This window comes from Polypterus senegalus, chromosome 16 (assembly GCF_016835505.1).
Source record: "Polypterus senegalus isolate Bchr_013 chromosome 16, ASM1683550v1, whole genome shotgun sequence".
NCBI lineage: Eukaryota > Metazoa > Chordata > Cladistia > Polypteriformes > Polypteridae > Polypterus > Polypterus senegalus.
The window spans coordinates 100027447-100046425 of NC_053169.1; the positions used below are offsets into that span (position 1 = coordinate 100027447).

The 18979-nt window shown below is 42.5% G+C and overlaps 1 protein-coding gene across 2 annotated transcripts in view; it reads right to left on the reverse strand.

Annotated features, from left to right (window-relative positions):
- The window catches only part of pak5 (p21 protein (Cdc42/Rac)-activated kinase 5), a 151594-nt gene extending 134019 nt beyond the window's left edge, over nt 1-17575 (reverse strand). For both annotated transcript variants that reach the window (XM_039738556.1, XM_039738555.1), the window contains exon 1: nt 17386-17575. The gene's annotated coding sequence lies outside the window, so the exon portion shown is untranslated. The remainder of the gene's footprint in view (nt 1-17385) is intronic.
- Nucleotides 17576-18979: the final 1404 nt, after the last annotated feature.

An 18979-nucleotide genomic window follows, 5' to 3' on the forward strand; every position in this document is an offset into this window, starting at 1 on the left:
GGTGACCTGAATGATGGACTATCTGTGGGGCAGACTGCACTTTGTGAGACTCTGACACGGCTTGTCACCCCGGTACTCAGGGATAAGATGGCCCCTCATGGTCACAGAATTGGAATAAGCTGTACAATGACAGACCTCTCTTAACATTTGCTGCATTCTACATTTCTGTTTATTGTTGTCACATTCACAGACTTTTCTTGAAAGATCAAATCTGTAAGCAATTAAACATAAAAACATGAGTGCGTCAATTAACGATTTTCAAAAGGTGCTCACAAATGTATTAAAATGATGTTTACTCTGAAAGCCGTCAAAACATCCTGAAAGTATAAAAACAAATTATGCATCTATTAAAAACCCGTACACTGGCAATTTGCATAAAGCACTAAGATTTATGGGGTGTCTCATCGTATACACGTCATTTAACTGATGTATTCAGTAGATGCTTCTAGAATAAGAATGATTTTTATATACATCACCTGGTAAAAGATTCGACTGGGCCAGCAAGTCCGTGTTACTTGGTATAAGTGAATTGTCTCTTACTTTGCATCCCGTTGTGTATTTTATAATTGTATAAGCTCAGAGACATGCATGGAGTCCTGGATAATAGACTATCTGTCTGGTGGGCCGCAGTTTGTGAGACTCGAGGACTGTGTCAGCAACACTGGAGCACCACAAGGACCAGGCCTGTCTGCTTTACTCTTCACTCTGCACACCTCTGACTAGAAATTTAACAGCAGGTCAGGTCACCTGCCACAATTCTCAGATGATTCTGCACTTATGGGGTGTATGGATAAAGGAGATGAGACAAAGGAGAGAAGTCAGGGGGAGAACGTTGAGAAAGGTCTGCAACATAATGTCAGCAAAACCAAAGAACTGCTTATTGACTTTTGTCAGCCCAAAAGACTCTCTGCTGTATATCCGGTCACTATTCAGGGAGTGGATGTAGAGGTGGTCTGCTCCTCTAGTACTTGGGATCCATACGAATGACAAGCAACACTGGACCCATAACACAGACGGACTACAGAAGAATGTGCAGAGCAGACTGTTTTTCTATAGGAGACTGTGTTCCTTTATTGTGGGTAGTGACATCCTTCACATATTCTACAGCTCTGTGATGGTCAGTGTGATTTGTCTACGTTGTTGTGAGCTGGTCTAGTAACATCACTTCAAGAGAAGGCCACCAAATCAACAATCTAGTTAAAAAGAGCAGGCTTGGTTATGGGATGCCTTCTGGACCCTCTGGAGGTCATAGTGGAGCAGAAAATGAAAACAAACCTGAGTACCATTATGAACAATTCTGCACATCCTCTCTGTGACACACCAACGCTGAGGACCTTCAGCAGAAGTGTGTCAAGCAATGCTAGGGGGGTCCTGTACACCAACAGCAATATGATTGTAAAGTGCGTCACCTGGACTGGGACTGCCAAAACAGAAGATTTCTTCCATCCATCCATTTTCTAACCCGCTGAATCCAAATACAGGGTCACGGGGGTCTGCTGGAGCCAATCCCAGCCAACACAGGGCAGGAACCAATCCTGGGCAGGATGCCAACCCACCGCAGGACACACACAAACACACCAAGGCCAATTTAGAATCGCCAATCCACCTAACCTGCATGTCTTTGGATTGTGGGAGGAAACCGGAGCGCCCGGACAAAACCCACACAGACACGGGGAGAACATGCAAACTCCACGCTGGGAGGACCCGGGAAGCGAACCTGGGTCTCCTAACTGCGAGGCAGCAGCGCTACCACTGCGCCACCATGCCGCCCTAGAAGAAGAAGATTTCTTTCTGTTTACTTTTCATCCTTTTGTGTATATAGCTGTGAATCTATCCATCATTTACATAGTGCCTTTCATATCTATCTATCTATCTATCTATCTATCTATCTATCTATTATATAGTGCCTTTCATATCTATCTATCTATCTATCTATCTATCTATCTATCTATCTATCTATCTATTATATAGTGCCTTTTATTTCTATCTATCTATCTATCTATCTATCTATCTATCTATCTATCTATCTATCTATCTATCTAATCCTGCCGACTACACTATCTATCTATCTATCCATCTATCACTTGGACTCTGAGAGCACAAGGAAAAAGATTCTCTGGTCTGATGAGGCAAACTTTTTACTTTTTGGGCAGAACTCCAAGCACTATGTCTGGTGAGGACCAGGCGCTCTTCATTACTTGCCTGTTATCATCTCTATAGAGAAGCATGGTGGTGGCAGAATCAAGGTATGGGAGTACTTCTCAGTGGCAGGTACAGGGAGTCTGGTCAAAGGAAAGGTTGAATGCAGCCAAATACAGAGAGGTCCTTGAAGACAATCTGCTCCAGAGTGCACACCACCTCAGCCAGGGCCGGTGGTTCAGTGTTCTACGGCACAAATACAAGACAAGGCTGGAGTGGCTTTCCTACAAGTCTCTGAGTGTCCTGGACTGTCCCAGACTTAAACCCCACACACTATCTCTGAAGAGACCTTATCATGGCAGTTTACAGGCACTCCCCATCCAATCTTAACAGAGGTTTAGAAGATCTGTCAGGAAGAATGAGATCAACTGCCCAGGATGTTTGTCAAGACCAAGAAGACTGGAAGCTGGAATTGCTGCCAAAACGGCCTCTTCAAAGTCTGGAATTATGGGTCTGAATTCTTCTAGGAATGAGAGATTTCAGCCTTTGATTTTTATTAAATTTGGAAACCTATTGAAAACATGTTCTTATTGTTTATTAAGTGTATATTGAGGAGGAAACATGGCAAATTTATCCTTTTCAAGTTAAAATTCAAGTTCAAGTTAAATAAAGCATTCCGAAAGGGAAGGCGTCTGAATCCACTGAACCTCTGGATCTGATGTGGCACCCACGACAATATATGAAAGCAACTCCTTTGCGCCCCTAACCTCAAATACGAATATCTCCCTCATCTGAACAGTTCATGCAGTAAAGCTCACAGGAGAAAACAGGATATTTTCTTGCCCACTTGAACAATGCTCTACTTAAAACAATCTGACGTGCAATAAGCTCAATGACATTTAAAAGCATTTTGCCTTAAGTTACACATGACATAGTTTTGCGGGCTGATATCAGTAATAAATGAAGCTCTGAATGCAGTTGTAGCTCATGGGCAAAAAAAAAAAAAAAAACAGAAAAGAACAAAAGCTCTGCAAATATTTTAACCTTGCCAATATTTGAGCTTTCAAGCTGTGGTATCTTATTGACTACTCAGAAATCTCACGGAAGTCCGACCTCAAGAAATGAGTCTGTCCCATTATGCACGTCTAATTTCTTTCCAGCTTAATTTACACAGCGGGTGACTGAAACGTTTTGAGCCTGAACCTGTTTTTGTTAAGTTTCCAGTTTGTTAACATGTGTGACTTACACATTTCTAGCATTTGTGGTTTAATTATATATTTCTAGTTTAAGACTGATTAGAAAAAAATCACAAAGTCATGCTTCATTCTTGCAGTTATTTTAGGTTTTCAGAATGTATACGTGATGATTTTTAATAGATCTATCTATCTATCTATCTATCTATCTATCTATCTATCTATCTATCTATCTATCTATCTATCTATCTTATCCTGCCCACTACACTAAATTAAAATAAATCTATCTATCTATCTATCTATCTATCTATCTATCTATCTATCTATCTATCTATCTATCTATCTATCTATCTATCTATCTATCTATCTATCTATTCATCACTTGGACTCTGTGAGTACAAACAAAAATATTCTTTTGTCTGATGAGTGTAAAATGTTGCATTTTTATTTAAAGTTTTTTTATTCATTCATTTTCACATTTTCCTGCAATGCCATTTTGTTTCCAGTAGGGAGGCGCTATTCAATACAGTTTTGTTTATGGTTGCTAGGCATCACTATAAGCAGATGTAAAGGACTAGAAGTCCCAAGCACTAAAGACTTTTAAAGCTATCCTTAACTTAATGCCTTTCATATCTATCTTACCCTGAATTGACATTTTCTTTCCAGTAGGGGGCGCTGTTCAGCATAGTTTTGCTCAAATTTGCTAGGCACTTTTATAGGCAGATATCATGGACTAGGAGTCCCAAGTACTAAAAACTTTCAAAGCACTTCCAATAATTTCCTCGAGAGGGGGATATCACTGTCAAACCCCAGAGAGCAATAAAGGCTAAAATAAAAGAATTTTTCTTCACAAAAAATTTCTCCAATTACAATGAAGCTCCGTGGAGCAAAAAGGTAAAATCGAATTTTCTACAGTAATCCAGAAACACAAAGCCAATCACAGAGCATGGAGGTCAAAATTCCAAAATGTACCAGTGGTTCAAGCAGAGCAAAAATACAATTAACTCACACACACATTTACAATGAACCTTCAGGAACTGTGGGAGGCCCCCCAGATTAATAAGGTGATGGGCACTTGCCGGCTGTGACTCCCAGGTTGCCCCCACCTTTGGACAGGTCAGAAAAAGCCAAGGAGGAGGCTATGGATCAAGAGAGCCTGCTGTCAGGATTCAAGGTGGGATAAGATCTACCCCAGCTGGATCACCTGGGTGAGGGTATATAAAGTGTTAAAAGAGATGACCACAGGGCCATAACTGGTGATGCATCTCCAGGCATATTGAAGATGTGTCTTGGAAAAACAAAAGTAGCTCTGAACATGTAAATCCAGGGTCCCATTTTGGACCTCCCCAGGCCTGAAAGTCTGCATCTTGAGTTTGGGGTCTGGCTGTTGACTGTTTTGTCTTAGTTGATCCTTTTCCTTCTTCCTTGGCTCTTTTTGATAGATGATCTGGAGGGTTGTCTGCCCCAAGGATTTTTAAGGTTGCATTGGTTTATCATTTTTTCGTTTCTGTGAAATTTTTTTGAACATTTCTACCTCCGTTTTTGAGTGGCGTGTCCCCTGAAGTTGTTAACCATTGTCACGCATGTGTTTCAGAGGAGGACCTTATGGGCACATTTAAGGAAAGCAGTACCCCACTGGGGTGAGAGGGGGGTGCTGTCACTAACAGAATCATCTTTTTTCTACACCACAGCACCAAGAAGACACCCCTTGAGGACAAATGACTAGGCCCCTTCTGTTCAGAGACCAGATTTTGGACCCAAACTGGAAAGAGGACAGAGCTCCACAATCCAGACCCACTCTAATGAGTCCATCACTTTCAAAGCCAAGGAGGCTGCTCTTTGCTCTATTCTGTTTGTTCTTTGTTCCCCCTGTGCACCTGTTTTGTTTAAACCAGTCAAGAAACTAAATGGGGTCAGCCGACCAGCCACCTTGTAGCACTGGCACATAAATTCATTTGCTGGTTTATCTTTTGTCTCTCTATTATGTTACAGCTAATGTGAACTCCGTCTCTGTCGGAGCACATATGGAATACCATGTAAGGCTTAAGATGGCCGGATTGCCAGTCAGTCAGTCCACGGGGAGAACATGCAAAGTCCACGCAGGAAGGACCAGGGAAGCGAACCCAGGTCTTCCTACTGTGAGGAAGCAGAGCTACCACTGCACCACCGTGCCGCCCACATCGGCGGATTGGATAGATGTTAATAGTGAGGACCTTTATGAGGTAGGGGTCTGATGCCGCGATTTCCGGGATGGTGCCATGGAAACAGAGGCAGATATACTGTTAAAAAAGAGCACAAATATGGAGGAAGGGAAGAAGAAAAGGCAGAGCCCGAGCTTTATGGTGGTGAAGACAGATGTGAGCTTTCTGAAGCCAGCATACAGAGCACCGAAGTCCTATACATTTTGATGGTGGCCACCTCGAAGAAATCCCGATATACTGAATGAAGTGGACTGGACAATTGAAAGGATCGATCATTTATTATGGGATAGCACATCTGAAGAATGGGAAACATTGTGGGATAATTTATCTTATAAAGAAACAAAACTGAGTGGAAATTGTGTGATATTTTGGGTCCATGATTTTTATGTCATTTGTATACTGTGTGTGTTGGAAAAAGGGGTGGGTGGTTTCGGAATCAACACCCGTCTGGAGGAATTTGCAAGATTTGTATATACGCCATTAATTACATTTTGATTCTCTGCTCCATTTCATTGAGTCATTTTTGTATAAATCCATTTTATTAGTTGATGTAATCTTTCGGTGCCACAGGAAGGGGTCCAAAGGCATTTTGAGGTTGACGTGCAATCCGTAATTAACATATCGCTAGGAACTACGAGTACCTGCTCAGGAACTACGACAAGAACATCACACAGCCCCAGTGCTGCCATCCTGGCCATCCAATGGATTCTAAGCATCATTAGTGCCTCGCAGCTTCCTTTGCCTGGCAAACAAAGTGCCAACTGCCAGTATTTATTTCTGCATGTGCGGAGTTCAAATTCATTAGCCTACTATGAATGAAAAAAAAAAGCCCCGACATATTTTTTCAGATCGGCTCCCAACTGCTTAACTCAAATCAGGCATTTAAAAAAAAGACTTTAGGCAATAATCTCAATTTTGAAATCATCCTTCATTAAATAAAAATAAAAAAAGCATCTCCACAGAGCAGCATAATAACAAAGAGCGCGAGATGGAGACACTCCACTCACGTACGATGATAGGCAAAGGCCGCGCGTGTGGTAATTTGATTTGGAAAAAAAAATTCGAACCTTGTAAACTTTAGTTAACTGTCTGTTAAACCCAGCAGTGCATATTGTAATCTCAGCACTTAAACACATTTTCAGGCTCATAGGTAAGAAATAGGCAAAGGCCATGTGTATACGAATTGATTTAGGAAAGTCCTTACTTTGTAAAGCTTTATAGTTAACTGTCTTAAGGCTGCTGCGTCGCGCTGCGTGTCTGGCACGTGCCTGAATGCTAATTAGCGGTGCTTGTAACGCACAAGAAAAATGAATGATCCGCGTTTCAGGACACGGACGTAACCAAACTGACCAATCAGAGTCAGAGGGGTCTGCGTCGATGTGACATGTAGTGACAGTTTTGAGCAGCCACCTGTCAGGCTACACCATAAAACTACACCATAGGCTAAGCAGGCGTGAGGAAGTACGAATCAGCCTTTGTAATCACAGGGGTTCATACTGTAATAATTAAAAAAAATACATTTTCTTATATATGAATACACACATACTGACATTAAAAGAAAATCCTTATGTACCAAAATATTTACTGAATTACTGGCAAACTCCACACTGATAATTAATGACATCACTCAATCGATTCTTTGCCTCACGTCGACGCCTCTCCACACTGCGCTTACACCATTTGCCTCCCTGACGCCGTCAGGGACCCAAAAACTTTAGTAAAAATGCATGAAATAAAATGAACTCAGTGAGTTCCAGCGCAATTCGCAGTTCATCATAATGCAAATCATATGCTGCATTAAAATTTATTTGCCGTATTTTTTTATTTTATCATCATGTGAATGTGAATTTCCCCTTGGGATTAATAAAGTATCTATCTATCTATCTATCTATCTATCTATCTATCTATCTATCTATCTATCTATCTATCTATCTATCTATCTATCTATCTATCTATCTATCTATCTATCTATCTATCAATCTATCTAATCCTGCCAACTATGCTATCTATCTATCTATCTATCTATCTATCTATCTATCTATCTATCTATCTATCTATCTATCTATCTATCTATCTATCTATCTATTATATAGTGCCTTTCATATCTATCTATCTATCTATCTATCTATCTATCTATCTATCTATCTATCTATCTATCTATCTATCTAATGAGTTCTTTTATGTTACAGCAATTCTGCATATTTGAAAGGCAACTTCCAACAATCCACATGACTGGAATGGAGCAGCTTTCACAGTCTGGTCACATGGCTTATTATAAGAGAAGGCCTACACTGCCGTGTTCCTGAAAAACGTAGCATACGGACGCCAGGTAACCGTCACGTCAATTAGATAGGAAATAAAGTGTGAGAGAGAGCACGCAGGCAGAAGGAGAGGGCGAGCCCTAATTACACCACCAGTCTTTTCACACATTGCAAGGACACGGTGGGACGGATTCTACTGTGATAGAGCAGGGACCAAGGAAGGAACCAATTTCTGGAAAGCGGGGCTGGATGGAGAACCTCTGGTACCCCTGGGCAAGATCACACACACACACGCACGCACGCACGCAGGACACATCAAGTCAATATGCCCTCCTATACTTCACCTTTTCTAAGAGTAATTTTGTAATGTTCCAGATTTTTCTTTTCTGAGTAAGGGTGGGCCATACACCAGGGGTCCCCAAACTCCAGTCCTGAAGGGCCGCAATGGCTGCAGCATCTCATTCGAACCCTTTTCTTAATTAGTGACCTGTTTTTGCTTGCTAATGAATTTCTTTCAAATTCATTTTAATTGACTTGTTCTTGAAGACACAGACCCCTTAATTGTTTCTTTTTCCTTAATTAGCTGCCACACAATAATGAGATGCAAAATGAGCCAAAACAGGACCAGCAAACTGTGCCCATTGTGCCATATATGAAAATAAAGAAAGATGAAGGTCTCAGGAGGTCCACAAGACATCTTAACAGCTGCTCTTAGAAACGAGATGTTGGGAGCAGGCGCTGATTACAGCACACAATGGACCATCCTGAACAATGTGAGTTTTATTTATTTTTTTTTTATAGTGACTGGAGTGCCAATCCTGCCACCAACCCCTGAGTTTTCCCTGCAAGTTGGAGGACCTGCCTGCCCGTTAACGTCATACCGAGGACGTAGCGACTGCAGGTTAAAGGCCTTGCTCAGGGGCCCAACGCAGTGGAGTGGAGTCACTTTGGGCGTTTATGGGATTCAAACCCGGCAACTGGAGATCCCTAACCTCAGAGCCACCACTCCTCCCATTAGAAAAGGAAAAAGTCAACAATTTCAGAAATGTATACGATTGCACAACGAGCAATGGAATGAAAAGAGCGAATTAACGATGAGACTCAGCGTCTAATAAAGCAACCGGTAGGAGTTTGAGGCCCTGACTTAGCTGGTCTTCTGTTGGCTTCCTCACTTCACATTTCAACTCTGTTTAACTCTTTGAGGGGTGAATATTTTGAGCAGGCAACTCTGCTTTCTGAAAAGCACACAAAATAAAGGTTTCACATGTAAATCAACGTAAAACGTCTGTTGCTGTGGCTGCTGTCGATGCCTGCTCAGTGTCTCTGGTGGCTGTGTAGGGACAGCTCGGTGGCCGGTAGGAATGTGTGGAGGGCTGGCTGCCTGGCCTGTCTTTGAGTGGCAGTACGACACAATCTGATTTGTACCTCTTGTCATCGTAAGTGGCACTCCTCCCAGGCGAACACTGCCATGGGCGCATCAGCTACACAAGGGCGTTCAGCACCACAATACAATTAAATACAATACAATTTATTTTTGTAGAGCCCAAAATCACACAAGAAGTGCCACAAGAGGCTTTAACAAGCCCTGCCTCTTGACAGCCCACCAGACTTGACTCTCTAAGAACACAAGAAAACCCTTGTAGGGAAAAAATGGAAGAAACCTCAAAGAGAGACCCCTTTCCAGGTAGGTTGAGTGTGCAGTGGGTGTCAAAAAGAAGGGGGTCAATACAATACAATACAATACAATACAATACACAGAAAAGAACAAATCCTCAATACAGTATAAAAAATAATCATTTTAGAAGTACAGAGCAGAATTTAACAGGAGATGATATCACATAATAGGATTTGGATTTGTTTAGAGTCCTGGAGACCTCGGCCACCAAGCTGCCTCCCCAATTTGGCCATTCAACAGCTGAAATAGCGCTAATCTGATTAAAGGACCCCTCTTTCCCATGATTCCTGCAATCTTCCATCAGGGGTGACTTTACCTTAGGCAGACAAAACAACTTGGCAGGTGGGCCGTGGCACCAAGTTCCACATTTGAGTATCGAGAAGAGAAATAGGTGAGGGTTAGTATCCAATTCTAATTATCATGTTACTTCTGTTTTAGTGCTAATGACTGACAACAGAGATGCAGTCTGTACAGTTAATCAGCAGCTCTAGGCAGGGTGTGCTAAACTGAAGTCGTGAGGATTTAAAAGCTAAGACCGAAGGGGCATCTCTTATTGTAGCAGGCAGATCACTCACAGTTTAGGGGTCCTGTAACTAAAAGCTCGACCTCCCACTGTTATTTTATTAATCCTTGGAATCAGAAGCAGACCAACATCTTGAGATCTTAATGTGCGCTCAGGTTTGTAAGTCATGATATGTTCAGATAAACAAGCCAGACTTTGGCCATTTAATGCTTTATATGTCAAAAGGAGGATTTTGAAATCTGCCTTAAAACTTAACCGGGCGCCTGTGTAAGGATTTAAGAACTGGAGTTATGTGTTCGTATTTTCTTGTTCTTGTAATAATTCTTGCAGCAGCAGTTTGGATTAACTGGAGTCTGAATAAAGAACAGTCTGAACATCCAGTGAACACCGCGTTGCAGTAGTCAATCCTACTAGAGATAAATGCATGAATTAATTTCTCAGAATCCTGTTTATTTAGAAAGCACCTTAATTTCCTAACATTTTTAAGATGGAAGAAACCGGATTTGGACAACTTTGTAATGTGTGCTTTAAATGACCTGCTAGAGTCAAAGATAACTCCGGGATTGCGGGTTGATTCAGTAAAATTAATGGGGATTCCAACGGAGTTAAATAATGAGATAAAATATTGTTATGATCAGCGTCCTTCCCTCCAACAATTAACATCTCTATTTTATCGTTGTTTAAAGACAAGTAGTTCTCATCCATCCACTCCTTTAATTCACTGACACAACTAATTAAAGACAACATCGAAGAAACTTCATTTGGTCTAAATGAAAGGTATAACTGGGTGTCATCTGCATACGAGTGAAAATGAACATGATGTTTCCTAATGAGAGACCCCAGTGGAAGCATGTAAAGTGAAAACAGTAAAGGTCCCAGTACTGATCATCTGGGGACGGATCAGCTGAAGTCAGTACCTCACTTTCATTTTCAATCTCCATCTTTAGATCACTTCCATCAAAATTGGAGTCCATCAAGCCAGAGTCCGATTCGGCGATAATACGCAAAATGTCGTCCACTGAGTATTTTGGTTTGTGCACTCTGTTTGATCTCTCACCAGATGTCGATGCCATTTTAGAGGTAGTTTGCTATTCTGCACTCACGCATGCGCAGGGAATTGAGTTCAGATCTACAAAGCTAACTTTCCTTCTAGCAAAGAGAGTTGAACTAAAACATAACAGTGAGTTTTGTCGCCATTTACGGCTGATTACAAATCCTCTAACCCTGAATGTCGACAAAAGTCGACATCCACCCTGAAAGAGTTAAGGAAGGAAACGAAGCAATTCAGTGGAAGGATGAGGAAATTCGAGGGAACAAATCTTAAAAATCAAGTCAAATAAATGAAAGGAAGAGGAGTTAATTAGTAGCAAAAACTGGTCACCAATTAAGAAAAGGGTTAGAATAAAAAGCCTTCAGCTACTGCGGCACACCAGGACCGGTGCTGGAGACCACGGCATCCACTTTACGAGTTTAGCCAGACTTGCAGGCTCCTATCGAACGGGTAGAAATTTGTGCGAAACACAACAACCCTCTGTGAAGGAGCTTCGCCACCCAGGGGCCTGTAGGGGCCTTCATCCGGCCTTGCTGTTAGAAGAAAACAAAATGGCAGGGGAACAATGGACCAATGAAAGACTAAATGAAACCGTATCGAGAAGAAATAAGAGATACCATTAAATTTTTCAGGTAAAAAAAAGAGAATAAAGCTCGAGACCTGCATCTACCTAAAAACGGTACAGCACATTGACAGACCTGTAAAGCCTTCCAGAGTCCGGTTTCAGAACCTAAAGGTTCGGTGACGTCCCAGAGACAAGTGAACTGAAACGCCACCGCTGGCTCTGCTAACCTAACGGTTGGGTTTGCTACCAACTCCGCTACCGAGTATGCTGGAAGGTCTACAAGCACACAGCTACGAAATGTGGAAGGATCAGCCAGGTCGTGAATTTGTCGGATACTCACGAGCCACCAACTCAATCGACAGTAAAGTCTCTAACGTCAGCGAGGCAAGCAGCTCATTGGTACAGTAGATACGACACTCCTCGACTGTTGAAAGATGTGATTTTGGGGATAACCTATCAGAGGACAGAGTTACTCGTAGACCGGAGACCAGAAACGCACGTGTCAGGCATCTTCAAGTAAAACTCAACGTTTCGTAAATACACAAATTACAAGGAAGGTCATACAGTAGATGGTCATTTGTCTGTTTGCTGTTGTATGAGGTTACCCGTCAAAATTATAACGGATATTATCAGGTCATTTGTGTCCGCCAATGGGCTGTTATTTCCTACACAAAACCAACAGGAAGACAGTCCGTTTTCTCTTCTCCATTGGTGGATTTAAATTATCGTTAACAAAAAAACAGTCAAACTTGATGTGCGTAGCCAAAAATGATGACTCCCCCATCAGTGGCGTAGCTAAGGGCGGGCGGAGGCGGCGGCACATTTTTGGGGGTGGCATTATTGGCCTAAAGGCTCAGTACAATTCATGTGTAAGCAGCAGGGTTAGGAAAATTATCACTCATGAATGAAAAAAAGTCAAATTCCGCAAATGCTTCAAAAATAATTTTCAGACTGTCGTTCTGTGATGTCATCAGACACAGCCAATGAAATTTAGGAGGCAAAAACAAAAATAAACATAAACGTTACACCTGTGACACTAAGGGTCACTGTCGCTCCTCTAAACCCCACAGACAAACGTTCAGATACCCGGTAAAATTACCAGAAATAATTTTAATTTCTTCTTTCTGATATTGTGCCACAGTCGACACCCCAATCACCACCATAAACAATAAATCAATAATAATAATAACAATAATGATCCTCCTCTCCTCCCGGCAGCTCCGTCACTCTACCACCCAACTGGGGCTAAGCTTGCTGGGTTTCCCATAGTCCTTTATATAGTCCGTGACCCGGAAGCGCTCCTGGCCTTCAGTCCACGTGATCCAATAGCACTTCCGGATCAGATGAAGACTTATATTTTTCTTCAGCCCGGAAGTACTTCAGTTCTTCCGTCCCCGTGACTTGGGAGTACTTCCGGGCTATAGGGAAAATAGAAATCCCTGTGTCTCCTTGCAGCGTCACCTGATGGCACCCATGGCACCCATCAGGGCTGTGAAGTAGAACTCCATCTCCCATGATGCCCTGCGGGAATCCAGGGCACCTCCATGCTGCAGGAAGGACTCCATCTAGCGGCCTGGATGTGTTGGCCGGGATAATCTGCCAGTCATCTCTCACAACCGATTATAATTTCTACGAAGATGAACAACTAATTTACAATTTATAATTTTGTTTTGTTATCAAACCAAATGCATTCTTGCTCATCCCCACCTATCATGATTATGTGAATTTCCCCTTGGGATTAATAAAATATCTATCTATCTATCTATCTATCTATCTATCTATCTATCTATCTATCTATCTATCTATCTATCTATCTATCTATCTATCTGTCACTTGTACACTACACTGGTTCTGGTTTTCACAGCGTAATTATATTAAACTAATAATTAGAACACGGCATAGCACTATATTCGTTTCTAGTTGATGCTTTAAAATAATTATATGTGAAAAATGATTACTGTTTCTCTATATACGAATAAACCTATGCAAAAATTATCTTAATTTTTCTCTACACGTCATTTTTATTTTCTATGTAAATAGGTTAACATATTCAGATATGTTGGTGGGCGGCAAATTGAAGCACCGCCCCGAGCAGCATGAACTCCAGCTACACCACTGCCTCCCATGTACGTTTATTTAACTGGGAATTTTTTTAAAATGAATGTATATTTAATTAAAAAAAAATTACATTAGGCCCACTCAAGAGAAATTTTATGAAATCCTGTGGGAAACGCCATTTTTTTTGTCCCTCCAATTTTTATTTGCAACGTTTCGCAGCAACTTTGATGACATACGAGTCATTTCGCCCGTCAGTAGATTTGAAACTTGAACTCAGTCATTGCTTGGAGTTCCCACGTCCTCCCCGTATCGGTCAGATTTTTCTTGAAGGTGTACGGCAGTTTTCCACGCACGTCCCGAAGACGTGTGTCCGTTGACCGGAAAATTGAATCCTCCCTGTCCCCCGTGCAAGCATGAATGTGGTCGTGTGGTGCCATCCGGAGTTATGAGACAAAGCAACAACAGAATTTAGGCAAGTCAAATGAAGACACGGGATGGAACTGTAAAGTAACCGAAAGAGATAAATAGATGAATTTCAACCTCCGACTCAAAGTCAGACAACGATGACCTAATGCAGAGGACCATGAGATATGTGTGTAGTTGATGGCAATGCTAAGATCAGAGGCCAGATGTTAGTCCTGTCTTTCCAATAAACTGGACATGTAATCCAAATTCAGAAGTCAGGATCAAGAGGAAGACATTAGAAAATGGGATATTCAAAAAGAACAGAAGGCGTCGAAAGATTTCAGCCCAAGTTTAACTCATTAAACTTGAATACAATGGAGATTGGAACAACCTTTATACAGTTGTTTATAATACTTTCTCCAGTCCTATTCACTCAACATACATCAGACTTCCAATACAACTTGGAGTCCTGCCACGTGCAAAAGTTCGCTGACGACACTGCTATCGTGGGCTGCATCAGGAGTGGACAGGAGGAGGAGTATAGGAACCTAATCCAGGACTTTGTTAAATGGTGCGACTCAAACCACCTACAACTGAACACCAGCAAAACCAAGGAGCTGGTGGTGGATTTTAGGAGGCCCAGGCCCCTCATGGACCCCGTGATCATCAGAGGTGACTGTGCAGAGGGTGCAGACCTATAAATACCTGGGAGTGCAGCTGGATGATAAATTGGACTGGACTGCCAATACTGAGAGGACAGAGGTGACTATACTTCCTTAGAAGGCTGGCGTCCTTCAGCATCTGCAATAAGATGCTGCAGATGTTCTATCAGATGGTTGTGGTGAGCGCCCTCTTCTACGCGGTGGTGTGCTGGGGAGGCAGCATAAAGAAGAGGGACAAACTGGTGAGGAAGGTAGGCTCTATTGTAGGCACGGAGCTGAACAGTTTGACATCCGTGGCAGAGCGACGGGCACTGAGCAGACTCCTGTCAATCATGGAGAATCCACTGAACAGGATCATCTCCAGACAGAGGAGCAGCTTCAGTGACAGACAGACTGCTGTCACCATCCTGCTCCACTGACAGACTGAGGAGACCCCACACTATGCGACTCTTCAATTCCACCCGGGGGGTAAACGTTAACATTATACAAAGTTATTGTCTGTTATACCTTCATTGCTATCACTCTTTAATTTAATATTGTTCTTTATCAGTATGCTGCTGCTGGAGTATGGGAATTTCCCCTTGGGATTAATAAAGTATCTATCTATCTATCTATCTATCTATCTATCTATCTATCTATCTATCTATCTATCTATCTATCTATCTATCTATATGCCATTCGCGGCAGCACCTGATACATTACGTCATGTATTGTGCATATCCTGTGGAATTATAGGAGAATTGCTATAAAATCGAGAGATGACAAAAACCCAGAAACATCTCAGACAATCTCGACCTTTCTCAATTTATACTAAAAAGAAAAACTATTGAGAAAACGGTAAGTATCAGGATTGTGTAAATGGAAATCCCATAAAAATGAATCAAGGTACGGATGACAACACCATGTGGGCATCGTGATGTGTGGTAGGGGCAGGAATAGCAGGGACCAGAGCCATTAATGACTTAAGTGACAGCTTGAGGGCCCCCTACCTCACACCGAGTAGAGGGATGAAGAGGGACGGGGACCTAAAATAGGGATAACTCCAAAAAAAATGAAAAAAGCTTAAATGGCCATGACAGGGAAACTCATGGACGCCAGAGAGGACAGTCAGCATTTTTCTGATGGAAACTGAAGAAAAGCTAAATGAAGAAATTGACAAAAGTTTCATAATGTGGGACTGGAACAGAAAGAAGACCACCATCTAAAGGTCTCGAGGGTCTGGAAGGTTTACAAAGAGGTAACCAGAGCTCTGGAGACTATTCAACATTTGACAAGAAGCCAGTGTAGAGGAGCCGGCTGAGAGGTCACACCATTGCTTGCATTGCATTGTTCTGATCCTGCTGTCCACCTGCCGATGCTCCTCTACAAAGAATATTAAAGAGGGAGCCCACCCAAGAAACGATGAAATACACAAGGCATCACTTCAGCACTTAATGAAAGGAGGAAATGTTGGATCCTGGCAAGGTTTCATAAGTGATAAAGTATAGACATTTGACTGTAGAAGAAATGGGGGAAGTAAAGGTCAGCCTACTGTCCACGACTGACTCCAAGGCTAGAAAGAGACAATAAATGAATCTGCATCTGATACTCGGACCGAATGCCGTTGTGTCCACTTATTACATACAGTAGTAAGGAGCAAGTTATGAGGCTAAGAATTCAATTCAGTTTTACACTTTTATGTCCATCATTGCAGAAACTGCTGGAGTGTCAGAGAAGTCATTAAAAGTAATCATCACCACTGACAAACAGTCCATCCAACCCTGGACACACCAAGGTTAAATCCAGACCTTCAGAACCAAAGCTGCATTCCTCCTGGTAACCAGACAAACGCAAAATGAATTAACGGACTAATGAGGACTTAAAACAAGATGAGCAGCTCATCGGTTAGACACAGACGGCCCCTTCACAGGTGCACCGACAGCACACCACCGGCACAATCTTGTTAAGTCATTCATAATTTTCACATTCGTCTCTCCAAGTCGGCATGTGCCACCGCACATTAAAGTCACTCGACAGGCAGGGGGAGAACACGTCAGGGACAAAATGCTCATTTACCAAACACGGGGCTCAATTAAGTCGGAAAACTACAAAGGGTTGCATATACAGTATTGAACGGGAGGGGGGCGAAGGGGTCATAGATAGATAGATAGATAGATAGATAGATAGATAGATAGATAGATAGATAGATAGATAGATAGATAGATAGATAGATAGATAGATAGATAGATAGATCCAGAAACTAGTCGGACACAAAAGCTGGCTTTTAGAGCACATTCTTTTCTAAAGCGACTCTTGGTTTCAATAAGCACAATTCAGTCATGGAAAGAGTGAATCAAAGATCGCTGCAAGGCAATGCCAAAAAAATGACATATTTGTGTAATCCGTGCAATAACAACACGACTTCTTCACTACGCACATTGCGCCGCACATTTCCGTGCCGCCGTGTATCTCGTGAATCAGAACAATCGCACGCCTTTGGGAAGGCTTATAATGATGTAGTGAGCGCCGCTCAATAGGACTAGAAGGCGATCCTCGCCGCTGACAATTTCTTACAAATAACGTGCACACAGCCCACGGAACGGGAAAATAAAATGCAACCGGAAATAAATTTCGCATTTAATGTAATTTGGAAATCATCAGATTCTTCCTTACCTTCTGTTTTCCTCCAGCACGCCTTACATTTCTTCCCGTTTCCTTTCCCGGTCCCGTTATATTGATGCCAGCGCCATGTTATTGCTCTCCTGCGATCTGCCAGCCCCGTATTGATGCAAAGACAGTGCGCTACATCCGGGCTGTTGGGGGAGCGGAGCTTCAAAGCACCTGAGAGCCAACAACCAGCGCACATATGCGCGGTTTTCAGCGTGTGCACATGAACACGACGGGACTCAGGCACACACACAAAGGCGTACGCAAAAAAAAAATAATTCTTGTCTCTCTCCCTGCGATCCTTAAATGGATAAATGGTGTATATGAATAGTTAAATCGATAAATATATAGTTATGTTTATATAAACAAACATATAAGCACATATATGACTATGTATACATATGTAGATAGATAGATAGATAGATAGATAGATAGATAGATAGATAGATAGATAGATAGATAGATAGATAGATAGATAGATAGATAGATAGACTGTGGTGGGCTGGCGTCCTGCCTGGGATTTGTTCGTGCCTTGCGCCCTGTGTTGGCTGGATTGGCTGGGATTTCTCCATGACCCTGTAGTTAGGATATAGTGGGTTGGATAATGGATGGATGGATAGATAGATAGATGACCTGGGAGGTTGTAATTTCCAAGTTTCAACTGGAATGCCCCCAGAAGTCGTATTTCTTGTTTGGAAACTCAGGGCTTGTCTGCAGGGGGCACAACAACTCCCCAAACCTGAAGCAGACAGACAGACAAACAGACACGAGGCACAAATCCAGCACAACACAGCACTTCCCAAACCGTTGCCCATCTTCTCGACACAGTTCACATAAAGCACACCACACTTTCTTTTCTTCTTCTCTCTGCCCCTGCTTCTGACTCCACTCTTCTGCCAGCAGCTTCATCCCTCGTCCACAGGACTGTGGCACCCACAGAGCCCAACAGGGCTGAAATGCAGAACTCCATGTCCCACGGTGCCCTGTGGGAATCTAAGGCACTGCTGCAGCCCAGGGGGAGTGCCATCTAGTGATCCAGGAGAGACGTTGCCGCGTCTACGCTCTCTCCTCTGGTCCTTCCACTCCAAAGGTGTCCCAGCTGGGTAAGGGCCCTGGCCACCCACCATGTGATGTCAATCCAAAATGCTGATGTTCACCGTAGACTTTTGTCAAACCTGCAGCATTATATCGATTTTGAGCCCTTCTGTTCTGCCTTATTAAATCAGTCGTACACACAGTACTCTCCAACTACAATCTGCTTTTTATTCTAAAAAAAGCAAGTGCAACTAAGGTTTTCCTGGAAGTCATCCATTATTGTTTTTCCGAATGTTTTACTCAAACGCTGTCAACTCGGGTTTTTCGTTATTCCCAGCTCCGACCCCCGAGGTAAATGGAACACAGCATAATACAGACTATGGACACCAAGTGGCGCTGTCCTCCTCTCCCCACCTAAGGCTCCAAATGGGACCCCATCATGTGCAGTTGTTACGAGGCAGTTGACGTCATTCACCTCATACAGACTCATCCGTGTCATTTGTTACTGAATACACTAATGGCCGGCATTAGTAAGACAGTTTGGAAAGTAACGAATATACTGAAA